Here is a 22,464-nt window from a genome sequence, read left to right on the forward strand (position 1 = left end):
AACGGACCATGTGTGTAACTAAACATGCTCAACTCCACGGCCTACCCTGTAGTTAGTTGCATTAAAATAGTCACTAATTTACTTTTGCAAAAACACGGGTCCGTCCGGGATTTGAACCCCGGACCACTCGCACCCTAAGCGAGTATCATACCCCTAGACCAACGGACCATGTGTGTAAAAAAACATGCTCAACTCATAGGTCTACCCTGTAGTTAGTTGCGTTTAAATAGTCACTAAATTACTTCTGCAAAAACTCGGGTTCGTCCGGAATTTGAACCCGGGACCACTCGCACCCTAAGCGAGTATCATACCCCTTGACCAACGGACCATGTAAGTAACTAAAACATTCTCAACTCATAGGCCTACCCTGAAGTTAGGTTCATTAAAATAGTTACTAAATTATTTCTGCAAAAACTCGGGTTCGTCGGGATTTTATTTCGGGACCACTCACACCCTATGCGAGTATCATAGCCCTTGACCAACGGACCATGTAAGAAACTAAAACCTTCTCAACTCATAGGCCTACCTTGTTGTTAGTTGCATTAAAATAGTCACTAATTTACTTTTGCAAAAACTCGGGTCCGTCCGGGATTTGAACCCGGGACCACGCGCACCCTAAGCGAGTATCGTACCCCTAGACCAACGGACCATGTGTGCAACTAAACATGCTCAACTCATAGGCCTACCCAGACCAACGGACCATGTGTGTAACTAAACATGCTGAACTCATAGGCCTACCCTGTAGTTAGTTGCATTGAAATAGTCACTAATTTACTTTAGCAAAAACTCGGGTCCGTCCGGGATTTGAACCCCGGACCACTCGCACCCTAAGCGAGTATCATACCCCTAGACCAACGGACCATGTGTGTAACTAAACATGCTCAACTCATAGGTCTACCCTGTAGTTAGTTGCGTTTAAATAGTCACTACTTCTGCAAAAAATCGGGTTCGTCCGGGATTTGAACCCGGGACCATTCGCACCCTAAGCGAGTATCATACCCCTAGACCAACGGACCATGAATGATGCTGAAACATGCTAAACTCGTAGTCCTACCTTGTTGTTAGTTGCATTTAAATAGTCACTAAATTACATCTGCAAAAACTCGGGTCCGTCCGGGATTTTAACCCGGGACCACTCGCACCCTAAGCGAGTATCATACCCCTAGACCAACGGACCATGAATGATGCTGAAACATGCTAAACTCGTAGTCCTACCTTGTTGTTAGTTGCATTAAAATAGTCACTAATTTACTTTTGCAAAAACTCGGGTTCGTCCGGGATTTGAACCCGGGACCACTCGCACCCTAAGCGAGTATCATACCCCTAGACCAACGGACCATGTGTGTAACGCAACATACTCAACTCATAGACATACCCTGTTGTTAGTTGCATTAAAATGGTCACTAAATTACTTCTGCAAAAACTCGGGTCCGTGCGGGATTTGAACTCGGGACCACTCGCACCCTAAGCGAGCATCATACCCCAAGACCAACGGACCATGTGTGTAACGTAACATGCTCAACTCATAGCTCTACCCTGTAGTTAGTTGCTTTAAATAGTCACTAAATTACTTCGGCAAAAACTCGGGTCCGTCGGGATTTTATCTCGGGACCACTCACAACCTAAGCGAGTATCATAGCCCTAGACCAACGAACCATGTACGTAACTAAACATGCTCAACTCATAGACCTTCCCTGAAGTTAGTTGCATTTAAATGGTCACTAAATTACTTCTGCAAAAACTCGGGTTCATCCTGGATTTGAACCCGGGACCACTCGCAACCTGAGCGAGTATCATACCCCTAGACCAACGGACCATGAATGATGCTGAAACATGCTAAACTTGTAGGCCTACCTTGTTGTTAGTTGCATTTAAATAGAGACTAATATACTTCTGCAAAAACTCGGGTCCGTCCGAGATTTGAACCCTGGACCAGTCGCACCCAACGCGAGTATCGTACCCCTAGACCAACGGACCATGTGTGTAACTAAACATGCTCAACTCATAGGCCTACCCAGACCAACGGACCATGTGTGTAACTAAACATGCTGAACTCATAGGCCTACCCTGTAGTTAGTTGCATTAAAATAGTCACAAATTTACTTTAGCAAAAACTCGGGTCCGTCCGGGATTTGAACCCCGGACCACTCGCCCCCTAAGCGAGTATCATACCCCTAGACCAACGGACCATGTGTGTAACGCAACATACTCAACTCATAGACATACCCTGTTGTTAGTTGCATTAAAATGGTCACTAAATTACTTCTGCAAAAACTCGGGTCCGTACGGGATTTGAACTCGGGACCACTCGCACCCTAGTCGAGTATCATACCCCTTGACCAACGGACCATGTAAGTAACTAAAACATTCTCAACTCATAGGCCTACCTTGTTGTTAGTTGCATTTAAATAGTCACTAAATTACTTCTGCAAAAACTCGTGTTCATCCTGGATTTGAACCCGGGACCACTCGCAACCTGAGCGAGTATCATACCCCTAGACCAACGGACCATGAATGTTACTGAAACATGCTAAACTCGTAGTCCTACCTTGTTGTTAGTTGCATTTAAATAGTCACTAAATTACTTCTGCAAAAACTCGGGTCCGTCCGGGATTTTAACCCTGGAGCACTCGCACCCAAAGCGAGTATCATACCCCTAGATCAACGGACCATGTGTGTAACTAAACATGCTCAACTCATAGGTCTACCCTGTAGTTAGTTGCGTTTAACTAGTCACTAAATTACTTCTGCAAAACCTCGGGTTCATCCGGGATTTGAACCCGAGACCACTCGCACCCTAAGCGAGTATCATACCTATAGACCAACGGACCATGAATGATGCTGAAACATGCTAAACTCGTAGGCCTACCTTGTTGTTAGTTGCATTTAAATAGTCACTAAATTACTTTTGCAAAAACTCGGGTCCGTCCGGGATTTAAACTCGGGACCACTCGCACCCTAGGCGAGTATCATACCCCTTGACCAACGGGCCATGTAAGTAACTAAAACATTCTCAACTCATAGGCCTACCCTGTAGTTAGGTTCATTAAAATAGTCACTAAATTATTTCTGCAAAACTCGGGTTCGTCCGGGATTTGAACCCGGGACCACTCGCACCCTAAGCGAGTATCATACCCCTAGACCAACGGACCATGTGTGTAACGCAACATACTCAACTCATAGACATACCCTGTTGTTAGTTGCATTAAAATGGTCACTAAATTACTTCTGCAAAAACTCGGGTCCGTGCGGGATTTGAACTCGGGACCACTCGCACCCTAGGCGAGCATCATACCCCAAGACCAACGGACCATGTGTGTAACGTAACATGCTCAACTCATAGCTCTACCCTGTAGTTAGTTGCTTTAAATAGTCACTAAATTACTTCGGCAAAAACTCGGGTCCGTCGGGATTTTATCTCGGGACCACTCACAACCTAAGCGAGTATCATAGCCCTAGACCAACGAACCATGTACGTAACTAAACATGCTCAACTCATAGACCTTCCCTGAAGTTAGTTGCATTTAAATGGTCACTAAATTACTTCTGCAAAAACTCGGGTTCATCCTGGATTTGAACCCGGGACCACTCGCAACCTGAGCGAGTATCATACCCCTAGACCAACGGACCATGAATGATGCTGAAACATGCTAAACTTGTAGGCCTACCTTGTTGTTAGTTGCATTTAAATAGAGACTAATATACTTCTGCAAAAACTCGGGTCCGTCCGAGATTTGAACCCTGGACCAGTCGCACCCAAAGCGAGTATCGTACCCCTAGACCAACGGACCATGTGTGTAACTAAACATGCTCAACTCATAGGCCTACCCAGACCAACGGACCATGTGTGTACCTAAACATGCTGAACTCATAGGCCTACCCTGTAGTTAGTTGCATTAAAATAGTCACAAATTTACTTTAGCAAAAACTCGGGTCCGTCCGGGATTTGAACCCCGGACCACTCGCCCCCTAAGCGAGTATCATACCCCTAGACCAACGGACCATGTGTGTAACAAAACATGCTCAACTCATAGGTCTACCCTGTAGTTAGTTGCGTTTAAATAGTCTCTACTTCTGCAAAAACTCGAGTTCGTCCGGGATTTGAACCCGGGACCACTCGCACCCTAAGCGAGTATCATACCCCTAGACCAACGGACCATGTGTGTAACGCAACATACTCAACTCATAGACATACCCTGTTGTTAGTTGCCTTTAAATAGTCACTAAATTACTTCTGCAAAAACTCGGGTTCGTCCGGGATTTGAACCCGCGACCACTCGCACCCTATGCGAGTATCATACCTCAAGACCAACGGACCATGTGTGTAACGTAACATGCTCAACTCATAGGTCTACCCTGTAGTTAGTTGCTTTAAATAGTCACTAAATTACTTTTGCAAAAACTCGGGTCCGTCCGGGATTTAAACTCGGGACCACTCGCACCCTAGGCGAGTATCACACCCCTTGACCAACGGACCATGTAAGTAACTAAAACATTCTCAACTCATAGGCCTACCCTGTAGTTAGGTTCATTAAAATAGTCACTAAATTACTTCTGCAAAAACTCGGGTTCGTCCGGGATTTGAACCCGGGACCACTCGCACCCTAAGCGAGTATCATACCCCTAGACCAACGGACCATGAATGATGCTGAAACATGCTAAACTCGTAGGCCTACCTTGTTGTTAGTTGCATTTAAATAGTCACTAAATTACTTTTGCAAAAACTCGGGTCCGTCCGGGATTTAAACTCGGGACCACTCGCACCCTAGGCGAGTATCATACCCCTTGACCAACGGACCATGTAAGTAACTAAAACATTCTCAACTCATAGGCCTACCCTGTAGTTAGGTTCATTAAAATAGTCACTAAATTACTTCTGCAAAATCTCGGGTCCGTCCGGGATTTAAACTCGGGACCACTCGCACCCTAGGCGAGTATCATACCCCTTGACAAACGGACCATGTAAGTAACTAAAACATTCTCAACTCATAGGCCTACCCTGTAGTTAGGTTCATTAAAATAGTCACTAAATTACTTCTGCAAAAACTCGGGTCCGTCCGGGAATTGAACCAGGGACCACTCGCACCCAAAGCGAGTATCATACCCCTAGAGCAACGGACCATGTGTGTAACTAAACATGCTCAACTCCACGGCCTACTCTGTAGTTAGTTGCATTAAAATAGTCACTAATTTACTTTTGCAAAAACACGGGTCCGTCCGGGATTTGAACCCCGGACCACTCGCACCCTAAGCGAGTATCATACCCCTAGACCAACGGACCATGTGTGTAACTAAACATGCTCAACTCATAGGTCTACCCTGTAGTTAGTTGCGTTTAAATAGTCACTAAATTACTTCTGCAAAAACTCGGGTTCGTCCGGAATTTGAACCCGGGACCACTCGCACCCTAAGCGAGTATCATACCCCTTGACCAACGGACCATGTAAGTAACTAAAACATTCTCAACTCATAGGCCTACCCTGAAGTTAGGTTCATTAAAATAGTTACTAAATTATTTCTGCAAAAACTCGGGTTCGTCGGGATTTTATTTCGGGACCACTCACACCCTATGCGAGTATCATAGCCCTTGACCAACGGACCATGTAAGTAACTAAAACCTTCTCAACTCATAGGCCTACCTTGTTGTTAGTTGCATTAAAATAGTCACTAATTTACTTTTGCAAAAACTCGGGTCCGTCCGGGATTTGAACCCGGGACCACGCGCACCCTAAGCGAGTATCGTACCCCTAGACCAACGGACCATGTGTGCAACTAAACATGCTCAACTCATAGGCCTACCCAGACCAACGGACCATGTGTGTAACTAAACATGCTGAACTCATAGGCCTACCCTGTAGTTAGTTGCATTAAAATAGTCACTAATTTACTTTAGCAAAAACTCGGGTCCGTCCGGGATTTGAACCCCGGACCACTCGCACCCTAAGCGAGTATCATACCCCTAGACCAACGGACCATGTGTGTAACTAAACATGCTCAACTCATAGGTCTACCCTGTAGTTAGTTGCGTTTAAATAGTCACTACTTCTGCAAAAAATCGGGTTCGTCCGGGATTTGAACCCGGGACCATTCGCACCCTAAGCGAGTATCATACCCCTAGACCAACGGACCATGAATGATGCTGAAACATGCTAAACTCGTAGTCCTACCTTGTTGTTAGTTGCATTTAAATAGTCACTAAATTACATCTGCAAAAACTCGGGTGCGTCCGGGATTTTAACCCGGGACCACTCGCACCCTAAGCGAGTATCATACCCCTAGACCAACGGACCATGAATGATGCTGAAACATGCTAAACTCGTAGTCCTACCTTGTTGTTAGTTGCATTAAAATAGTCACTAATTTACTTTTGCAAAAACTCGGGTTCGTCCGGGATTTGAACCCGGGACCACTCGCACCCTAAGCGAGTATCATACCCCTAGACCAACGGACCATGTGTGTAACGCAACATACTCAACTCATAGACATACCCTGTTGTTAGTTGCATTTAAATAGAGACTAATATACTTCTGCAAAAACTCGGGTCCGTCCGAGATTTGAACCCTGGACCAGTCGCACCCAAAGCGAGTATCGTACCCCTAGACCAACGGACCATGTGTGTAACTAAACATGCTCAACTCATAGGCCTACCCAGACCAACGGACCATGTGTGTACCTAAACATGCTGAACTCATAGGCCTACCCTGTAGTTAGTTGCATTAAAATAGTCACAAATTTACTTTAGCAAAAACTCGGGTCCGTCCGGGATTTGAACCCCGGACCACTCGCCCCCTAAGCGAGTATCATACCCCTAGACCAACGGACCATGTGTGTAACAAAACATGCTCAACTCATAGGTCTACCCTGTAGTTAGTTGCGTTTAAATAGTCTCTACTTCTGCAAAAACTCGAGTTCGTCCGGGATTTGAACCCGGGACCACTCGCACCCTAAGCGAGTATCATACCCCTAGACCAACGGACCATGTGTGTAACGCAACATACTCAACTCATAGACATACCCTGTTGTTAGTTGCCTTTAAATAGTCACTAAATTACTTCTGCAAAAACTCGGGTTCGTCCGGGATTTGAACCCGCGACCACTCGCACCCTATGCGAGTATCATACCTCAAGACCAACGGACCATGTGTGTAACGTAACATGCTCAACTCATAGGTCTACCCTGTAGTTAGTTGCTTTAAATAGTCACTAAATTACTTTTGCAAAAACTCGGGTCCGTCCGGGATTTAAACTCGGGACCACTCGCACCCTAGGCGAGTATCACACCCCTTGACCAACGGACCATGTAAGTAACTAAAACATTCTCAACTCATAGGCCTACCCTGTAGTTAGGTTCATTAAAATAGTCACTAAATTACTTCTGCAAAAACTCGGGTTCGTCCGGGATTTGAACCCGGGACCACTCGCACCCTAAGCGAGTATCATACCCCTAGACCAACGGACCATGAATGATGCTGAAACATGCTAAACTCGTAGGCCTACCTTGTTGTTAGTTGCATTTAAATAGTCACTAAATTACTTTTGCAAAAACTCGGGTCCGTCCGGGATTTAAACTCGGGACCACTCGCACCCTAGGCGAGTATCATACCCCTTGACCAACGGACCATGTAAGTAACTAAAACATTCTCAACTCATAGGCCTACCCTGTAGTTAGGTTCATTAAAATAGTCACTAAATTACTTCTGCAAAATCTCGGGTCCGTCCGGGATTTAAACTCGGGACCACTCGCACCCTAGGCGAGTATCATACCCCTTGACAAACGGACCATGTAAGTAACTAAAACATTCTCAACTCATAGGCCTACCCTGTAGTTAGGTTCATTAAAATAGTCACTAAATTACTTCTGCAAAAACTCGGGTCCGTCCGGGAATTGAACCAGGGACCACTCGCACCCAAAGCGAGTATCATACCCCTAGAGCAACGGACCATGTGTGTAACTAAACATGCTCAACTCCACGGCCTACTCTGTAGTTAGTTGCATTAAAATAGTCACTAATTTACTTTTGCAAAAACACGGGTCCGTCCGGGATTTGAACCCCGGACCACTCGCACCCTAAGCGAGTATCATACCCCTAGACCAACGGACCATGTGTGTAAAAAAACATGCTCAACTCATAGGTCTACCCTGTAGTTAGTTGCGTTTAAATAGTCACTAAATTACTTCTGCAAAAACTCGGGTTCGTCCGGAATTTGAACCCGGGACCACTCGCACCCTAAGCGAGTATCATACCCCTTGACCAACGGACCATGTAAGTAACTAAAACATTCTCAACTCATAGGCCTACCCTGAAGTTAGGTTCATTAAAATAGTTACTAAATTATTTCTGCAAAAACTCGGGTTCGTCGGGATTTTATTTCGGGACCACTCACACCCTATGCGAGTATCATAGCCCTTGACCAACGGACCATGTAAGAAACTAAAACCTTCTCAACTCATAGGCCTACCTTGTTGTTAGTTGCATTAAAATAGTCACTAATTTACTTTTGCAAAAACTCGGGTCCGTCCGGGATTTGAACCCGGGACCACGCGCACCCTAAGCGAGTATCGTACCCCTAGACCAACGGACCATGTGTGCAACTAAACATGCTCAACTCATAGGCCTACCCAGACCAACGGACCATGTGTGTAACTAAACATGCTGAACTCATAGGCCTACCCTGTAGTTAGTTGCATTAAAATAGTCACTAATTTACTTTAGCAAAAACTCGGGTCCGTCCGGGATTTGAACCCCGGACCACTCGCACCCTAAGCGAGTATCATACCCCTAGACCAACGGACCATGTGTGTAACTAAACATGCTCAACTCATAGGTCTACCCTGTAGTTAGTTGCGTTTAAATAGTCACTACTTCTGCAAAAAATCGGGTTCGTCCGGGATTTGAACCCGGGACCATTCGCACCCTAAGCGAGTATCATACCCCTAGACCAACGGACCATGAATGATGCTGAAACATGCTAAACTCGTAGTCCTACCTTGTTGTTAGTTGCATTTAAATAGTCACTAAATTACATCTGCAAAAACTCGGGTGCGTCCGGGATTTTAACCCGGGACCACTCGCACCCTAAGCGAGTATCATACCCCTAGACCAACGGACCATGAATGATGCTGAAACATGCTAAACTCGTAGTCCTACCTTGTTGTTAGTTGCATTAAAATAGTCACTAATTTACTTTTGCAAAAACTCGGGTTCGTCCGGGATTTGAACCCGGGACCACTCGCACCCTAAGCGAGTATCATACCCCTAGACCAACGGACCATGTGTGTAACGCAACATACTCAACTCATAGACATACCCTGTTGTTAGTTGCATTTAAATAGAGACTAATATACTTCTGCAAAAACTCGGGTCCGTCCGAGATTTGAACCCTGGACCAGTCGCACCCAAAGCGAGTATCGTACCCCTAGACCAACGGACCATGTGTGTAACTAAACATGCTCAACTCATAGGCCTACCCAGACCAACGGACCATGTGTGTTACTAAACATGCTGAACTCATAGGCCTACCCTGTAGTTAGTTGCATTAAAATAGTCACAAATTTACTTTAGCAAAAACTCGGGTCCGTCCGGGATTTGAACCCCGGACCACTCGCCCCCTAAGCGAGTATCATACCCCTAGACCAACGGACCATGTGTGTAACAAAACATGCTCAACTCATAGGTCTACCCTGTAGTTAGTTGCGTTTAAATAGTCACTACTTCTGCAAAAACTCGGGTTCGTCCGGGATTTGAACCCGGGACCACTCGCACCCTAAGCGAGTATCATACCCCTAGACCAACGGACCATGTGTGTAACGCAACATACTCAACTCATAGACATACCCTGTTGTTAGTTGCATTAAAATGGTCACTAAATTACTTCTGCAAAAACTCGGGTCCGTGCGGGATTTGAACTCGGGACCACTCGCACCCTAAGCGAGCATCTACCCCAAGACCAACTGACCATGTGTGTAACGTAACATGCTCAACTCATAGCTCTACCCTGTAGTTAGTTGCTTTAAATAGTCACTAAATTACTTCGGCAAAAACTCGGGTCCGTCGGGATTTTATCTCGGGACCACTCACAACCTAAGCGAGTATCATAGCCCTAGACCAACGAACCATGTACGTAACTAAACATGCTCAACTCATAGACCTTCCCTGAAGTTAGTTGCATTTAAATGGTCACTAAATTACTTCTGCAAAAACTCGGGTTCATCCTGGATTTAAACCCGGGACCACTCGCAACCTGAGCGAGTATCATACCCCTAGACCAACGGACCATGAATGATGCTGAAACATGCTAAACTTGTAGGCCTACCTTGTTGTTAGTTGCATTTAAATAGAGACTAATATACTTCTGCAAAAACTCGGGTCCGTCCGAGATTTGAACCCTGGACCAGTCGCACCCAAAGCGAGTATCGTACCCCTAGACCAACGGACCATGTGTGTAACTAAACATGCTCAACTCATAGGCCTACCCAGACCAACGGACCATGTGTGTTACTAAACATGCTGAACTCATAGGCCTACCCTGTAGTTAGTTGCATTAAAATAGTCACAAATTTACTTTAGCAAAAACTCGGGTCCGTCCGGGATTTGAACCCCGGACCACTCGCCCCCTAAGCGAGTATCATACCCCTAGACCAACGGACCATGTGTGTAACAAAACATGCTCAACTCATAGGTCTACCCTGTAGTTAGTTGCGTTTAAATAGTCACTACTTCTGCAAAAACTCGGGTTCGTCCGGGATTTGAACCCGGGACCACTCGCACCCTAAGCGAGTATCATACCCCTAGACCAACGGACCATGTGTGTAACGCAACATACTCAACTCATAGACATACCCTGTTGTTAGTTGCATTAAAATGGTCACTAAATTACTTCTGCAAAAACTCGGGTCCGTACGGGATTTGAACTCGGGACCACTCGCACCCTAGTCGAGTATCATACCCCTTGACCAACGGACCATGTAAGTAACTAAAACATTCTCAACTCATAGGCCTACCTTGTTGTTAGTTGCATTTAAATAGTCACTAAATTACTTCTGCAAAAACTCGTGTTCATCCTGGATTTGAACCCGGGACCACTCGCAACCTGAGCGAGTATCATACCCCTAGACCAACGGACCATGAATGTTACTGAAACATGCTAAACTCGTAGTCCTACCTTGTTGTTAGTTGCATTTAAATAGTCACTAAATTACTTCTGCAAAAACTCGGGTCCGTCCGGGATTTTAACCCTGGAGCACTCGCACCCAAAGCGAGTATCATACCCCTAGATCAACGGACCATGTGTGTAACTAAACATGCTCAACTCATAGGTCTACCCTGTAGTTAGTTGCGTTTAACTAGTCACTAAATTACTTCTGCAAAACCTCGGGTTCATCCGGGATTTGAACCCGAGACCACTCGCACCCTAAGCGAGTATCATACCTATAGACCAACGGACCATGAATGATGCTGAAACATGCTAAACTCGTAGGCCTACCTTGTTGTTAGTTGCATTTAAATAGTCACTAAATTACTTTTGCAAAAACTCGGGTCCGTCCGGGATTTAAACTCGGGACCACTCGCACCCTAGGCGAGTATCATACCCCTTGACCAACGGACCATGTAAGTAACTAAAACATTCTCAACTCATAGGCCTACCCTGTAGTTAGGTTCATTAAAATAGTCACTAAATTATTTCTGCAAAAACTCGGGTCCGTCGGGATTTTATTTCGGGACCAATCACACCCTAAGCGAGTATCATAGCCCTTGACCAACGGACCATGTAAGAAACAAAAACATTCTCAACTCATAGGCCTACCTTGTTGTTAGTTGCATTTAAATAGTCACTAAATTACATCTGCAAAAACTCGGGTCCGTCCGGGATTTTAACCCGGGACCACTCGCACCCTAAGCGAGTATCATACCCCTAGACCAACGGACCATGAATGATGCTGAAACATGCTAAACTCGTAGTCCTACCTTGTTGTTAGTTGCATTAAAATAGTCACTAATTTACTTTTGCAAAAACTCGGGTTCGTCCGGGAATTGAACCCGGGACCACTCGCACCCTAGGCGAGTATCATACCCCTTGACCAACGGACCATGTGTGTAACGCAACATGCTCAACTCATAGACATACCCTGTTGTTAGTTGCATTAAAATGGTCACTAAATTACTTCTGCAAAAACTCGGGTCCGTGCGGGATTTGAACTCGGGACCACTCGCACCCTAGGCGAGTATCATACCCCAAGACCAACGGACCATGTGTGCAACTAAACATGCTCAACTCATAGGTCTACCCTGTAGTTAGTTGCGTTTAAATAGTCACTAAATTACTTCTGCAAAAACTCGGGTTCGTCCGGGATTTGAACCCGCGACCACTCGCACCCTAAGCGAGTATCATACCCCTAGACCAACGGACCATGTGTGTAACGTAACATGCTCAGCTCATAAGTCTACCCTGTTGTTAGTTGTTATAAATAGTCACAAAATTACTTCTGCAAAACTCGGGTCCGTCCGGGATTTGAACCAGGGACCACTCGCACCCAAAGCGAGTATCATACCCCTAGAGCAACGGACCATTTGTGTAACTAAACATGCTCAACTCACAGGCCTACCCTGTAGTTAGTTGCATTAAAATAGTCACTAATTTACTTTTGCAAAAACTCGGGTCCGTCCGGGATTTAAACTCGGGACCACTCGCACCCTAGGCGAGTATCATACCCCTTGACCAACGGACCATGTAAGTAACTAAAACATTCTCAACTCATAGGCCTACCCTGTAGTTAGGTTCATTAAAATAGTCACTAAATTATTTCTGCAAAAACTCGGGTCCGTCGGGATTTTATTTCGGGACCAATCACACCCTAAGCGAGTATCATAGCCCTTGACCAACGGACCATGTAAGAAACAAAAACATTCTCAACTCATAGGCCTACCTTGTTGTTAGTTGCATTTAAATTGTCACTAAATTACATCTGCAAAAACTCGGGTCCGTCCGGGATTTTAACCCGGGACCACTCGCACCCTAAGCGAGTATCATACCCCTAGACCAACGGACCATGAATGATGCTGAAACATGCTAAACTCGTAGTCCTACCTTGTTGTTAGTTGCATTAAAATAGTCACTAATTTACTTTTGCAAAAACTCGGGTTCGTCCGGGAATTGAACCCGGGACCACTCGCACCCTAGGCGAGTATCATACCCCTTGACCAACGGACCATGTGTGTAACGCAACATGCTCAACTCATAGACATACCCTGTTGTTAGTTGCATTAAAATGGTCACTAAATTACTTCTGCAAAAACTCGGGTCCGTGCGGGATTTGAACTCGGGACCACTCGCACCCTAGGCGAGTATCATACCCCAAGACCAACGGACCATGTGTGCAACTAAACATGCTCAACTCATAGGTCTACCCTGTAGTTAGTTGCGTTTAAATAGTCACTAAATTACTTCTGCAAAAACTCGGGTTCGTCCGGGATTTGAACCCGCGACCACTCGCACCCTAAGCGAGTATCATACCCCTAGACCAACGGACCATGTGTGTAACGTAACATGCTCAGCTCATAAGTCTACCCTGTTGTTAGTTGTTATAAATAGTCACAAAATTACTTCTGCAAAAACTCGGGTCCGTCCGGGATTTGAACCAGGGACCACTCGCACCCAAAGCGAGTATCATACCCCTAGAGCAACGGACCATTTGTGTAACTAAACATGCTCAACTCACAGGCCTACCCTGTAGTTAGTTGCATTAAAATAGTCACTAATTTACTTTTGCAAAAACACGGGTCCGTCCGGGATTTGAACCCCGGACCACTCGCACCCTAAGCGAGTATCATACCCCTAGACCACCGGACCATGTGTGTAACTAAACATGCTCAACTCATAGGTCTACCCTGTAGTTAGTTGCGTTTAAATAGTCACTAAATTACTTCTGCAAAAACTCGGGTTCTTCCGGGATTTGACCCGGGACCACTCGCACCCTAAGCGAGTATCATACCCCTTGACCAACGGACCATGTAAGTAACTAAAACATTCTCAACTCATAGGCCTACCCTGTAGTTAGGTTCATTAAAATAGTCACTAAATTATTTCTGCAAAAACGCGGGTCCGTCGGGATTTTATTTCGGGACCACTCACACCCTAAGCGAGTATCATAGCCCTAGACCAACGAACCATGTATGTAACTAAACATGCTCAACTCATAGACCTTCCCTGAAGTTAGTTGCATTTAAATGGTCACTAAATTACTTCTGCAAAAACTCGAAACCGTGCGAGATTTGAACTCGGGACCACTCGCACCCTAGGCGAGTATCATACCCCTTGACCAACGGACCATGTAAGAAACTAAAACATTCTCAACTCGTAGGCCTACCTTGTTGTTAGTTGCATTTAAATAGTCACTAAATTACTTCTGCAAAAACTCGGGTTCATCCTGGATTTGAACCCGGGACCACTCGCACCCTAAGCGAGTATCATACCCCTAGACCAACGGACCATGTGTGTAACGTAGCATGCTCAACTCATAGGTCTACCCTGTAGTTAGGTTCATTAAAATAGTCACTAAATTACTTCTGCAAAATCTCGGGTCCGTCCGGGATTTATATTCGGGACCACTTGCACCCTAGGCGAGTATCATACCCCTTGACCAACGGGCCATGTAAGTAACTAAAACATTCTCAACTCATAGGCCTACCTTGTAGTTAGTTGCTATAAATAGTCACAAAATTACTTCGGCAAAAACTCGGGTCCGTCGGGATTTTATCTCGGGACCACTCACAACCTAAGCGAGTATCATAGCCCTAGACCAACGAACCATGTGTGTAACGTAACATGCTCAACTCACAGGCCTACCCTGTAGTTAGTTGCATTAAAATAGTCACTAATTTACTTTTGCAAAAACACGGGTCCGTCCGGGATTTGAACCCCGGACCACTCGCACCCTAAGCGAGTATCATACCCCTAGCCCAACGGACCATGTGTGTAACTAAACATGCTCAACTCATAGGTCTACCCTGTAGTTAGTTGCGTTTAAATAGTCACTAAATTACTTCTGCAAAAACTCGGGTTCGTCCGGGATTTGAACCCGGGACCACTCGCACCCTAAGCGAGTATCATACCCCTTGACCAACGGACCATGTAAGTAACTAAAACATTCTCAACTCATAGGCCTACCCTGTAGTTAGGTTCATTAAAATAGTCACTAAATTTCTTCTGCAAAATCTCGGGTCCGTCCGGGATTTGAACCAGGGAAGTAATATGAAATTGAGAGTTTAAAATAACGGGGTTTAGGGTTTCGTTTACCGAGACCCCAAAATGGCTAGCGGCGTGTCAGTGTCTTTTTACGGCAATACCCTCGAAACCCTAAACCGTGCTTTTATATATGGAAAATCAAAAATTTCAACGCCGTGATAATTCTTCTCAAATACCGATAGCATTTTATCAGTCAACGACATAAAATCAACCACAATTCGAACGAGGAACCCAAGAGAGCGAAAATTTCCCCGGGAATTTGGTGTATCCATAGGTGGTAGCGTGAAAAGTTTATTTCTCGAGATTATTTATAAATCGATTGTTTATCTATTGAAATGGAACTAATACAGTGAAGGGTGGAAGAATGGTTTTCAGATATTGCGATGGGGTTCTGTAAAATTGCAGACTTATGCGAAAAATCTTATTGACCCCTTTGGGTGTAAAGTAAACAAACGGGGGTATAAAAGAGAAGAGAAATGCGGTAGGACGGTATTAGTGATCAAGTTGGCCTGCCGATGTAAGTAACATCTTATAACAGCAATATCATTAGAACTGTTTTTGATACTTTACACTAATAGAGCTTAAAATGATGAACTGTACGGAAAAGATATGCATTCTTGAGGTCAGCTTGCTACTAGAGACGAGTCGGGCCCCCGATTTAATCGGGCTTTTTCGACCCGACCCGACCCGAACCCGATTCGGGTCGGGTCGGGCCAAATTAATTTCAAAATTTTCCGGGTCGGGTCAGGTCGGGTTTTTATTTTAATTTTTTTTTCGGGTCGGGTCGGGTCGGGTTAAGTTTATAATTTTAAAGTTGGACTCGGGCCGGGTCGGGTCGAAAAGAAAGTCGACCCAACTCGTCTCTACTCGACCCGACTCGTCTAGAGACGAGTCGGGCCCCCAATTTAATCGGGCTTTTTCGACCCGACCCGACCCGAACCCGATTCGGGTCGGGTCGGGCCAAATTAATTTCAAAACTTTCCGGGTCGGGTCGGGTCGGGTTTTTATTTTATTTTTTTTTCCGGGTCGGGTCGGGTCGGGTTTTTATTTTAATTTTTTTTTTCGGGTCGGGTCGGGTCGGGTTAAGTTTATAATTTTAAAGTTGAACTCGGGCCGGGTCGGGTCGAAAAGAAAGTCGACCCGACTCGTCTGTACTTGCTACGGGCAAAGAACGGATATATCATAAAGGAATTGGCGTACTACGTCGATGGAACTAATTAAAATGGGGTGTTCGTTTTTAAACCACCGTTTTCATACAACCAACTGACTCCCCGAGAAAAACGGACAAATTTCTGCATTTCTAGGAATATTTGCGCCCTGGAGTGGGATGACGGAGACTATGAGTATAGCGACATTCCCCATATTTTTAAGGAGATTAAGGGTGTAGCCAGCGTTTATTGGACGAAGGGACTTGAAAAGTCGACTAAACTCTCGAAATACGTCGGGGTTGACGTGGAAAACGTCGAGTCTTTGCTTTGTCCCAAATTTAAGAATTGCACAAAAAGCCCCAATTTAAATTTTAAATACCACGGAGATCTCGTCCATTGTAGTTTATTTAAAGCATATAAGTTACACTTATGGATAAAAAATAATTGAAGTGTTAGAGAGTAGGGGTGACGGTATAGAACCGAAAATTTTACCCGCCTTCTTTCCCCCCTTTCAGGGGGGGGTAAAAATTTTTGGTTCTATACCTTCACCCTTTAGGGGGAATTGAGGGGGTGGGGGGAAATTGATGACGTCACGTGATGGTATTGGGGGGAGATGGGGGATTGATGACGTCACGTGATCGTGTTGGCGGGAAATTTGAATTGTTGAGCCACCTGGTGGTGGTTTTCTTGATGACGTCACGGCTAGTTTTTGATGACGTCACGCGGCTGGTACCTATAGGGATAGGCTTATTCTATGATATCTCCTGGAAAAGATAGGCTTATGGTAGGCTAACTCTATGGTAGATCCTGGTAGGCTTATGCTAGGTTATTCTATGAATTATCTTGAAAGATAGGCTTATGCTAGGCTTATTCTATGTTAGTTTCTGGGTGGTTTATGCAATTATAGATATTGAAATATAGGTTTATGATAGGCTTATTCTATGGTAATCGTGAAAGATAGGCTTATGCTATATAAGATCATGAAAAAGATTGACTTATTATATGGTAGATCCTGGCAGGCTTATGCTGTATTAGATTCTTTGGTAAATGCTGCAAAAATATACTCTTAAGCCAGGTTATTCTCTGATAGTGCCTATGCGTTTTACAATAGCTTCGTACATGCATTTTATAACTTGATCGTTCAAAAGGTTGTAGTAAAATTTCATAAAACTAAATTTCTCGTTCAGTTTCCCTGTCTCGGCCTTTGTTAGAGTGAAGACGCTACCCTCGTTGAATACTATCTTCCCGTCCATAAAGGTTATTTTTATTTTCAAGTTTAAGTAACGTTAATTACCCAAGTCGCCACTTTCCATAGCTGAATAGATCTCCGTCCACTCCTCCATAAATTCCTTCAAAACGTCTTCCGAGATGCTAACAATGGTTCCATCATTTTTTTGTCAAAAGTAGGCTTGGCTCGTATCACCCCGAACACGGCATAACATTCATGCCCATAGTCTAACGAGTGCATTTGCGCGGTTTTCTTCAGAGTACGGGTTGATATTTAGCCTGAGGGTATATAGACTGATGCTTTTTTTATTGTCATTTATTGGCTACATACCAGGTGGTTTAGAACCTTAAAAGGGTGCGTGGCTAAAGCGTAACGAATGGAATTTATCCCCATCGGCTTTTTATTTATAGGTAAACACTACCAGACGCGTTTTAATGACGTCACGTGTCTAAAGCTTAGGCTTATGCTATAGTAATTCTTGAAACATAGGCTTTTGCTAGGTTTATTCTTGGTAAATGCTGAAAAATATAGTCTTATTCTAAGTTATGCTACGTTAGATCCTGGAAAAGATAGGGTTATGCTAGGTTATTTTAGTTGTATAGGCGGAAGAATTAGAGTTTGTATTAGGTTTAGAACATTTAATGGGCACGAAAATCTGATTTTTCATAGAAATATTACTACAGTTTTTTCATTCGAATACTACTAAAATACCCATGAATATTGATTAAAATACGAACATTTATATAATACTACCTAAAAAACACCAATTTTACCCTGCACAGGTGGCTTATTAGAAACTAATACTGAATTTCATACGAATAATACTAAACTACAAGGGATTTACATAAACTACATGCAAAGGTTATGCTGACTACTACTAAAATACCCATGAATATTGATTAAAATACGGGCATTTATATAATACTACCTAAAAATCACCAATTTTACCATGCACAAGTGCCTTATTATAAACTAATGCTGAACTTCATACAAATAATACTAAAGTACAAGGGATTTATATAAAATACATGCAAAAGTGATAGCTGACTACTACTAAAATACCCATGAATATTGATTAAAATACTGGCATTTATATAATACTACCTAAAAAACACCAATTTTACCATGCACAAGTGGCTTATTATAAGTTAATACTGAACTTCATACGAATAATACTAAAGTACACATGAATATTGACTAAAGTTTAAACATTGTTATGATGCAAAGTGAAACATACCCTTTTTTTATGAAGCAAAAGTTGAACTATGATGCTTCCACAATTCTATTTCATCTCGAAAGTCACTGCCGTACCTGATTTAAATCTCTGGTGAATCATCTGTCCATTTGTAACACGGGCACAAGTCCTTAATCCGGTATTTAAACTCACCGCACAGTGTACAAAAGTTTCGCTCGTCAAGAAGATGTCTTCGCTCTTTATGGGTCGACATACGGATAAGGTTTTTAGATTGAACTAAAACACAACGTCTGAAGTGCTTTCAGTCACGTGATGTGCAGAAATAATTTAATTGACCGCAGTCAGGCACGTCTTTTATGGTCCCAGCACAATGAGGGCAGTGTAGATGACCCGTACGTGGCATGGGGGCATACCCTATTTTATTGAGGTTTTCATGAACATTTTCGCCCATACCGAAAGAGATGTGGTCAGATGAATGAAATATACCGGAATATTACTTATTATGCTAAAAAACTTACCGATCTTAACATTTCCGAGTAAAGTATACACGAATATGGCTAGACTGTCTCATATGTTTTATATTTAGCACACATTTTAAGGGACATTTTTACCAAAACAAGAATTACATATTACGAAAGGTGCATCGGAAGAACCACTTGATTTCTTACTAGCCTTGTCACCAACCTTTCTCTCCAGAGTTCGGAAGTGAAATGACTCTCTATAGTTTACAAAATCCCCTTTTGGCCACCCAGGTGTGTGTTAAATGACATTAAGGGGGGAGGGGGGTCGAACATGGTTCATAACAAAAGAATTTATCCCAATCTGTTTTTTACCTATAGGTAAACACGTTCAGACGTGTCGTAATGGCTTTTGAGGGGCGTGGTCGAACCAGTTGTATTGTTATCAATGGAATTTATTTTGTCCTTTCTTTATTTGAACCACCCACCAGGTTTTATGACATTACAAGGGGGGCGAGGGTAAACCTTATCCCCATCTGTTTTTTTATTTATAAGTAAACACGTTCAGACGTATCTTAAGGGCTTTGGGGTAGTGCTCATACCATTTGTATTGCTATGAATGGAATTTGTATTTAGAGTGATTATTGCTTCGTTAATTGGTGGCCCATCCTACCACCAAACATTTTATTGATTCCTGGTGGTTGCCCCGAGGGCATTATCCGGACAAGTCTCAACCAGTTTTGTTTTTGTAGAGTAAACCTAATTTAAGAGTGGAAAATTGCGTTGACAAAGCATCCATTTACCGCCAAGGACGCTAAAATATGCGGTACAGAAATCCACCACCGATTCAAATTTACCGCCAAGATCATCACGACGTGACGTCATCAACTCCCCCCCCATCCCCTCCAACCCATTCCCATTTCAAATTTGGTCTATTAGAGTTCCACAAAGTGATTTATGGCCTTTTGGGGGTTTCAAAACTAGCCGTTCATTTAAATGTTATTATCCATGTCGGAATACATTACAGTGTAACTTTCTAGGATGTTTTCTTAAATTGTATAAAAATTTTGTCTAAAGTTTTCAGGATATATTAGTGTAACTTTCTAGGATTGACTTACATTATTTACAACTAGCCTTTCATTTAAATGTTATTATCCATGTCAGAATATATTACCGTGTAACTTTTCTATGATGTTTTCTTACATTATATATATAAATTTTGTCTAAAATAGTACCTATAATTGTGTATTTTCTTAATGACATTCTACCGTGCTAATATATTTTTGCTTGAGTCATGCCTTAAGAGTTTTTTAATAAAATATTTAAACTTTTTCTGAAGTAGTGTAATTTTTGCTGTGCCCAACCAAAAGGCCATAAATCACTTTGTGGAACTCTCATAGACCAAATCCGAAATAGAAATGGGTTGGAGGGGATGGGGAGGGAGTTGATGACGTCACGTCGTGATGATCTTGGCGTTAAATTTGAATCGGTGGTGGATTTCTGTACCGCATATTTTAGCGTCCTTGGCGGTAAATGGATGCTTTGTCAACGCAAGGTTCCACTCTTAAATTAGGTTTACTTTTTCTCAACCTGTCAATATTTGATTGATTGTGTAGGCTTATAGTTTTGTAGCTTATAACAAAGGATGCTTTGGTAGGAATAAATTTATAAAGACTATGATATAAAGTAAAAAGTTATTTATTTTCTTTAAAAGTATAGGTTCTAATAATAAGGATATTTTTTCAATTTTCATTTTAAATTGCATTTGATTTAACCTATAGTAATTTCTTCTATCTTCGTAAGGAAAATGATAAATTTTAATATTATTTTTAAATCTTACGTAAGTCATTAAGTTTTTCTTTGATATACAAAGCGTTTAGTTGTTTTCTAACGTAAAGTTCCAAGACTAATCTTTCGAGATCTGTAGTTTTAACTTTAAAGGTATGATAAATTTCTTCCGTGTTTTCTTTGGGTTTTTCAGCTGTTTTTTCCTCGGTCTTGATTTTGTTATTTATTGACTTGGTGTACGTCTCTGTTTCATCTATGCTAAAGGGTATGTTTTTTGTGTGCCTACCTCTGATAAAGTTGCACTTAGGGAAATGTTTCAAATGTTCTTCGTAAGGATTATCGGTGGGTTTCCAGGCTAATAAAATGCCGTTTCATTCGAAGCACTGTACTAGATCATCGGTATGTAACGAATAAAACCCCGCTCTGCTTAAAGCTTTTTTATATTTTCCATCTTGTGGCCAGGAGTAAAAAGTATGATATACCTGCAGCTCCGAGTTCATGATGTAGAATGAATATGATCATAGATATATTCGATTTATTTATCACCAATAGTTCCTACCCCTCTCTTTTACCCCCCCCCCATTACTTAATATATGAAATAAAAGAAAACAGTATTAAAAAGGTGACACATCTATTTTTTAAAAATACAAAAGAGATTACAAAGAGTATTTCTTAACAAAGAATTAAGTTATTCTTTACGGGCGCGTTTCAACATGTTTGTAAGCTGACGTCATTCTTCAAACAATCTCGTCCAAACTCTGAAACCAGAGATTAAGGAATTCCAGCATTCCCAAGATCAATGAAATAAATAGTACAATAAGTAGTTTTTAGGGGGTTGTACTCCAAGATCTGGCGTATTCTTGTCAACCTTTATGTACTTGACTCCATAACAACTCACAACATACAATGGGATGGGGAGAACGTAGCAACCTCCCGCACCTAATGGTAACGGACCCTACAGCGTGTCAGAGTGAGTTATTTTTACAATCATTTTATTATGCCCTTAAGATCTTTGTTGATCCCACTCCCCTTCCCACCTAGTGCTTTAAACCGAACACAGTTATCTGATTTGTGATCCGAACAGATCAAATATGTTTGCTTGACTTCAGCTATCAATTAAAGAGTTGATGACCGTTTTCTGTTCAGATTTGTTGCATTTTTCAGATACACATTCGGATCAAATCATATCTGAGATTAAACCAGATTGTAGACATTTGAAACAGATATCTGTGGCATCGGTCATAGTTTCGGATTAATACCTTTTAAGAATTTATACGTTTCAAATGTATTTATAACGCATATACTTAAAAAAATCCAGGCAAATTGGATGTTTGTTGTAGGTTGGATGTCGAGGGAAGCAGTACAGTTTATTTTCCCAAACAATTGACTTGGTGCTAGTAAATTA

General features: G+C 42.8%; 25 non-coding genes across 25 annotated transcripts; all 25 read right to left on the minus strand.

The window, feature by feature from the left end:
• Nucleotides 1-96: 96 nt before the first annotated feature.
• TRNAP-AGG (transfer RNA proline (anticodon AGG)) lies at nt 97-168 on the minus strand. The gene has a single exon. It is a non-coding gene; the product is annotated as a tRNA-Pro (tRNA).
• Nucleotides 169-789: 621 nt separating this feature from the next.
• On the minus strand, nt 790-861 carry TRNAP-AGG (transfer RNA proline (anticodon AGG)). Its single transcript has one exon. It is a non-coding gene; the product is annotated as a tRNA-Pro (tRNA).
• An 83-nt stretch (nt 862-944) lies between these two features.
• On the minus strand, nt 945-1,016 carry TRNAP-AGG (transfer RNA proline (anticodon AGG)). The gene has a single exon. It is a non-coding gene; the product is annotated as a tRNA-Pro (tRNA).
• An 89-nt stretch (nt 1,017-1,105) lies between these two features.
• TRNAP-AGG (transfer RNA proline (anticodon AGG)) lies at nt 1,106-1,177 on the minus strand. Its single transcript has one exon. It is a non-coding gene; the product is annotated as a tRNA-Pro (tRNA).
• Nucleotides 1,178-1,266: 89 nt separating this feature from the next.
• Nucleotides 1,267-1,338, minus strand: TRNAP-AGG (transfer RNA proline (anticodon AGG)). The gene has a single exon. It is a non-coding gene; the product is annotated as a tRNA-Pro (tRNA).
• A 1,742-nt stretch (nt 1,339-3,080) lies between these two features.
• On the minus strand, nt 3,081-3,152 carry TRNAP-AGG (transfer RNA proline (anticodon AGG)). Its single transcript has one exon. It is a non-coding gene; the product is annotated as a tRNA-Pro (tRNA).
• Nucleotides 3,153-4,086: 934 nt separating this feature from the next.
• On the minus strand, nt 4,087-4,158 carry TRNAP-AGG (transfer RNA proline (anticodon AGG)). Its single transcript has one exon. It is a non-coding gene; the product is annotated as a tRNA-Pro (tRNA).
• Nucleotides 4,159-4,566: 408 nt separating this feature from the next.
• Nucleotides 4,567-4,638, minus strand: TRNAP-AGG (transfer RNA proline (anticodon AGG)). Its single transcript has one exon. It is a non-coding gene; the product is annotated as a tRNA-Pro (tRNA).
• A 571-nt stretch (nt 4,639-5,209) lies between these two features.
• On the minus strand, nt 5,210-5,281 carry TRNAP-AGG (transfer RNA proline (anticodon AGG)). Its single transcript has one exon. It is a non-coding gene; the product is annotated as a tRNA-Pro (tRNA).
• Nucleotides 5,282-5,902: 621 nt separating this feature from the next.
• TRNAP-AGG (transfer RNA proline (anticodon AGG)) lies at nt 5,903-5,974 on the minus strand. Its single transcript has one exon. It is a non-coding gene; the product is annotated as a tRNA-Pro (tRNA).
• Nucleotides 5,975-6,057: 83 nt separating this feature from the next.
• TRNAP-AGG (transfer RNA proline (anticodon AGG)) lies at nt 6,058-6,129 on the minus strand. The gene has a single exon. It is a non-coding gene; the product is annotated as a tRNA-Pro (tRNA).
• A 250-nt stretch (nt 6,130-6,379) lies between these two features.
• TRNAP-AGG (transfer RNA proline (anticodon AGG)) lies at nt 6,380-6,451 on the minus strand. The gene has a single exon. It is a non-coding gene; the product is annotated as a tRNA-Pro (tRNA).
• A 455-nt stretch (nt 6,452-6,906) lies between these two features.
• Nucleotides 6,907-6,978, minus strand: TRNAP-AGG (transfer RNA proline (anticodon AGG)). The gene has a single exon. It is a non-coding gene; the product is annotated as a tRNA-Pro (tRNA).
• A 408-nt stretch (nt 6,979-7,386) lies between these two features.
• Nucleotides 7,387-7,458, minus strand: TRNAP-AGG (transfer RNA proline (anticodon AGG)). Its single transcript has one exon. It is a non-coding gene; the product is annotated as a tRNA-Pro (tRNA).
• A 571-nt stretch (nt 7,459-8,029) lies between these two features.
• On the minus strand, nt 8,030-8,101 carry TRNAP-AGG (transfer RNA proline (anticodon AGG)). The gene has a single exon. It is a non-coding gene; the product is annotated as a tRNA-Pro (tRNA).
• Nucleotides 8,102-8,722: 621 nt separating this feature from the next.
• TRNAP-AGG (transfer RNA proline (anticodon AGG)) lies at nt 8,723-8,794 on the minus strand. Its single transcript has one exon. It is a non-coding gene; the product is annotated as a tRNA-Pro (tRNA).
• An 83-nt stretch (nt 8,795-8,877) lies between these two features.
• On the minus strand, nt 8,878-8,949 carry TRNAP-AGG (transfer RNA proline (anticodon AGG)). Its single transcript has one exon. It is a non-coding gene; the product is annotated as a tRNA-Pro (tRNA).
• Nucleotides 8,950-9,199: 250 nt separating this feature from the next.
• Nucleotides 9,200-9,271, minus strand: TRNAP-AGG (transfer RNA proline (anticodon AGG)). The gene has a single exon. It is a non-coding gene; the product is annotated as a tRNA-Pro (tRNA).
• Nucleotides 9,272-9,726: 455 nt separating this feature from the next.
• On the minus strand, nt 9,727-9,798 carry TRNAP-AGG (transfer RNA proline (anticodon AGG)). The gene has a single exon. It is a non-coding gene; the product is annotated as a tRNA-Pro (tRNA).
• A 933-nt stretch (nt 9,799-10,731) lies between these two features.
• On the minus strand, nt 10,732-10,803 carry TRNAP-AGG (transfer RNA proline (anticodon AGG)). The gene has a single exon. It is a non-coding gene; the product is annotated as a tRNA-Pro (tRNA).
• Nucleotides 10,804-11,855: 1,052 nt separating this feature from the next.
• Nucleotides 11,856-11,927, minus strand: TRNAP-AGG (transfer RNA proline (anticodon AGG)). Its single transcript has one exon. It is a non-coding gene; the product is annotated as a tRNA-Pro (tRNA).
• Nucleotides 11,928-12,016: 89 nt separating this feature from the next.
• On the minus strand, nt 12,017-12,088 carry TRNAP-AGG (transfer RNA proline (anticodon AGG)). Its single transcript has one exon. It is a non-coding gene; the product is annotated as a tRNA-Pro (tRNA).
• An 887-nt stretch (nt 12,089-12,975) lies between these two features.
• Nucleotides 12,976-13,047, minus strand: TRNAP-AGG (transfer RNA proline (anticodon AGG)). The gene has a single exon. It is a non-coding gene; the product is annotated as a tRNA-Pro (tRNA).
• An 89-nt stretch (nt 13,048-13,136) lies between these two features.
• TRNAP-AGG (transfer RNA proline (anticodon AGG)) lies at nt 13,137-13,208 on the minus strand. Its single transcript has one exon. It is a non-coding gene; the product is annotated as a tRNA-Pro (tRNA).
• A 1,846-nt stretch (nt 13,209-15,054) lies between these two features.
• On the minus strand, nt 15,055-15,126 carry TRNAP-AGG (transfer RNA proline (anticodon AGG)). Its single transcript has one exon. It is a non-coding gene; the product is annotated as a tRNA-Pro (tRNA).
• Nucleotides 15,127-22,464: the final 7,338 nt, after the last annotated feature.

This window comes from Phalangium opilio, unplaced genomic scaffold (genome assembly GCF_054372755.1).
Source record: "Phalangium opilio isolate 3A_F unplaced genomic scaffold, DU_Popi_V2 ptg000194l_1, whole genome shotgun sequence".
NCBI classification, from domain to species: Eukaryota; Metazoa; Arthropoda; class Arachnida; order Opiliones; family Phalangiidae; genus Phalangium; species Phalangium opilio.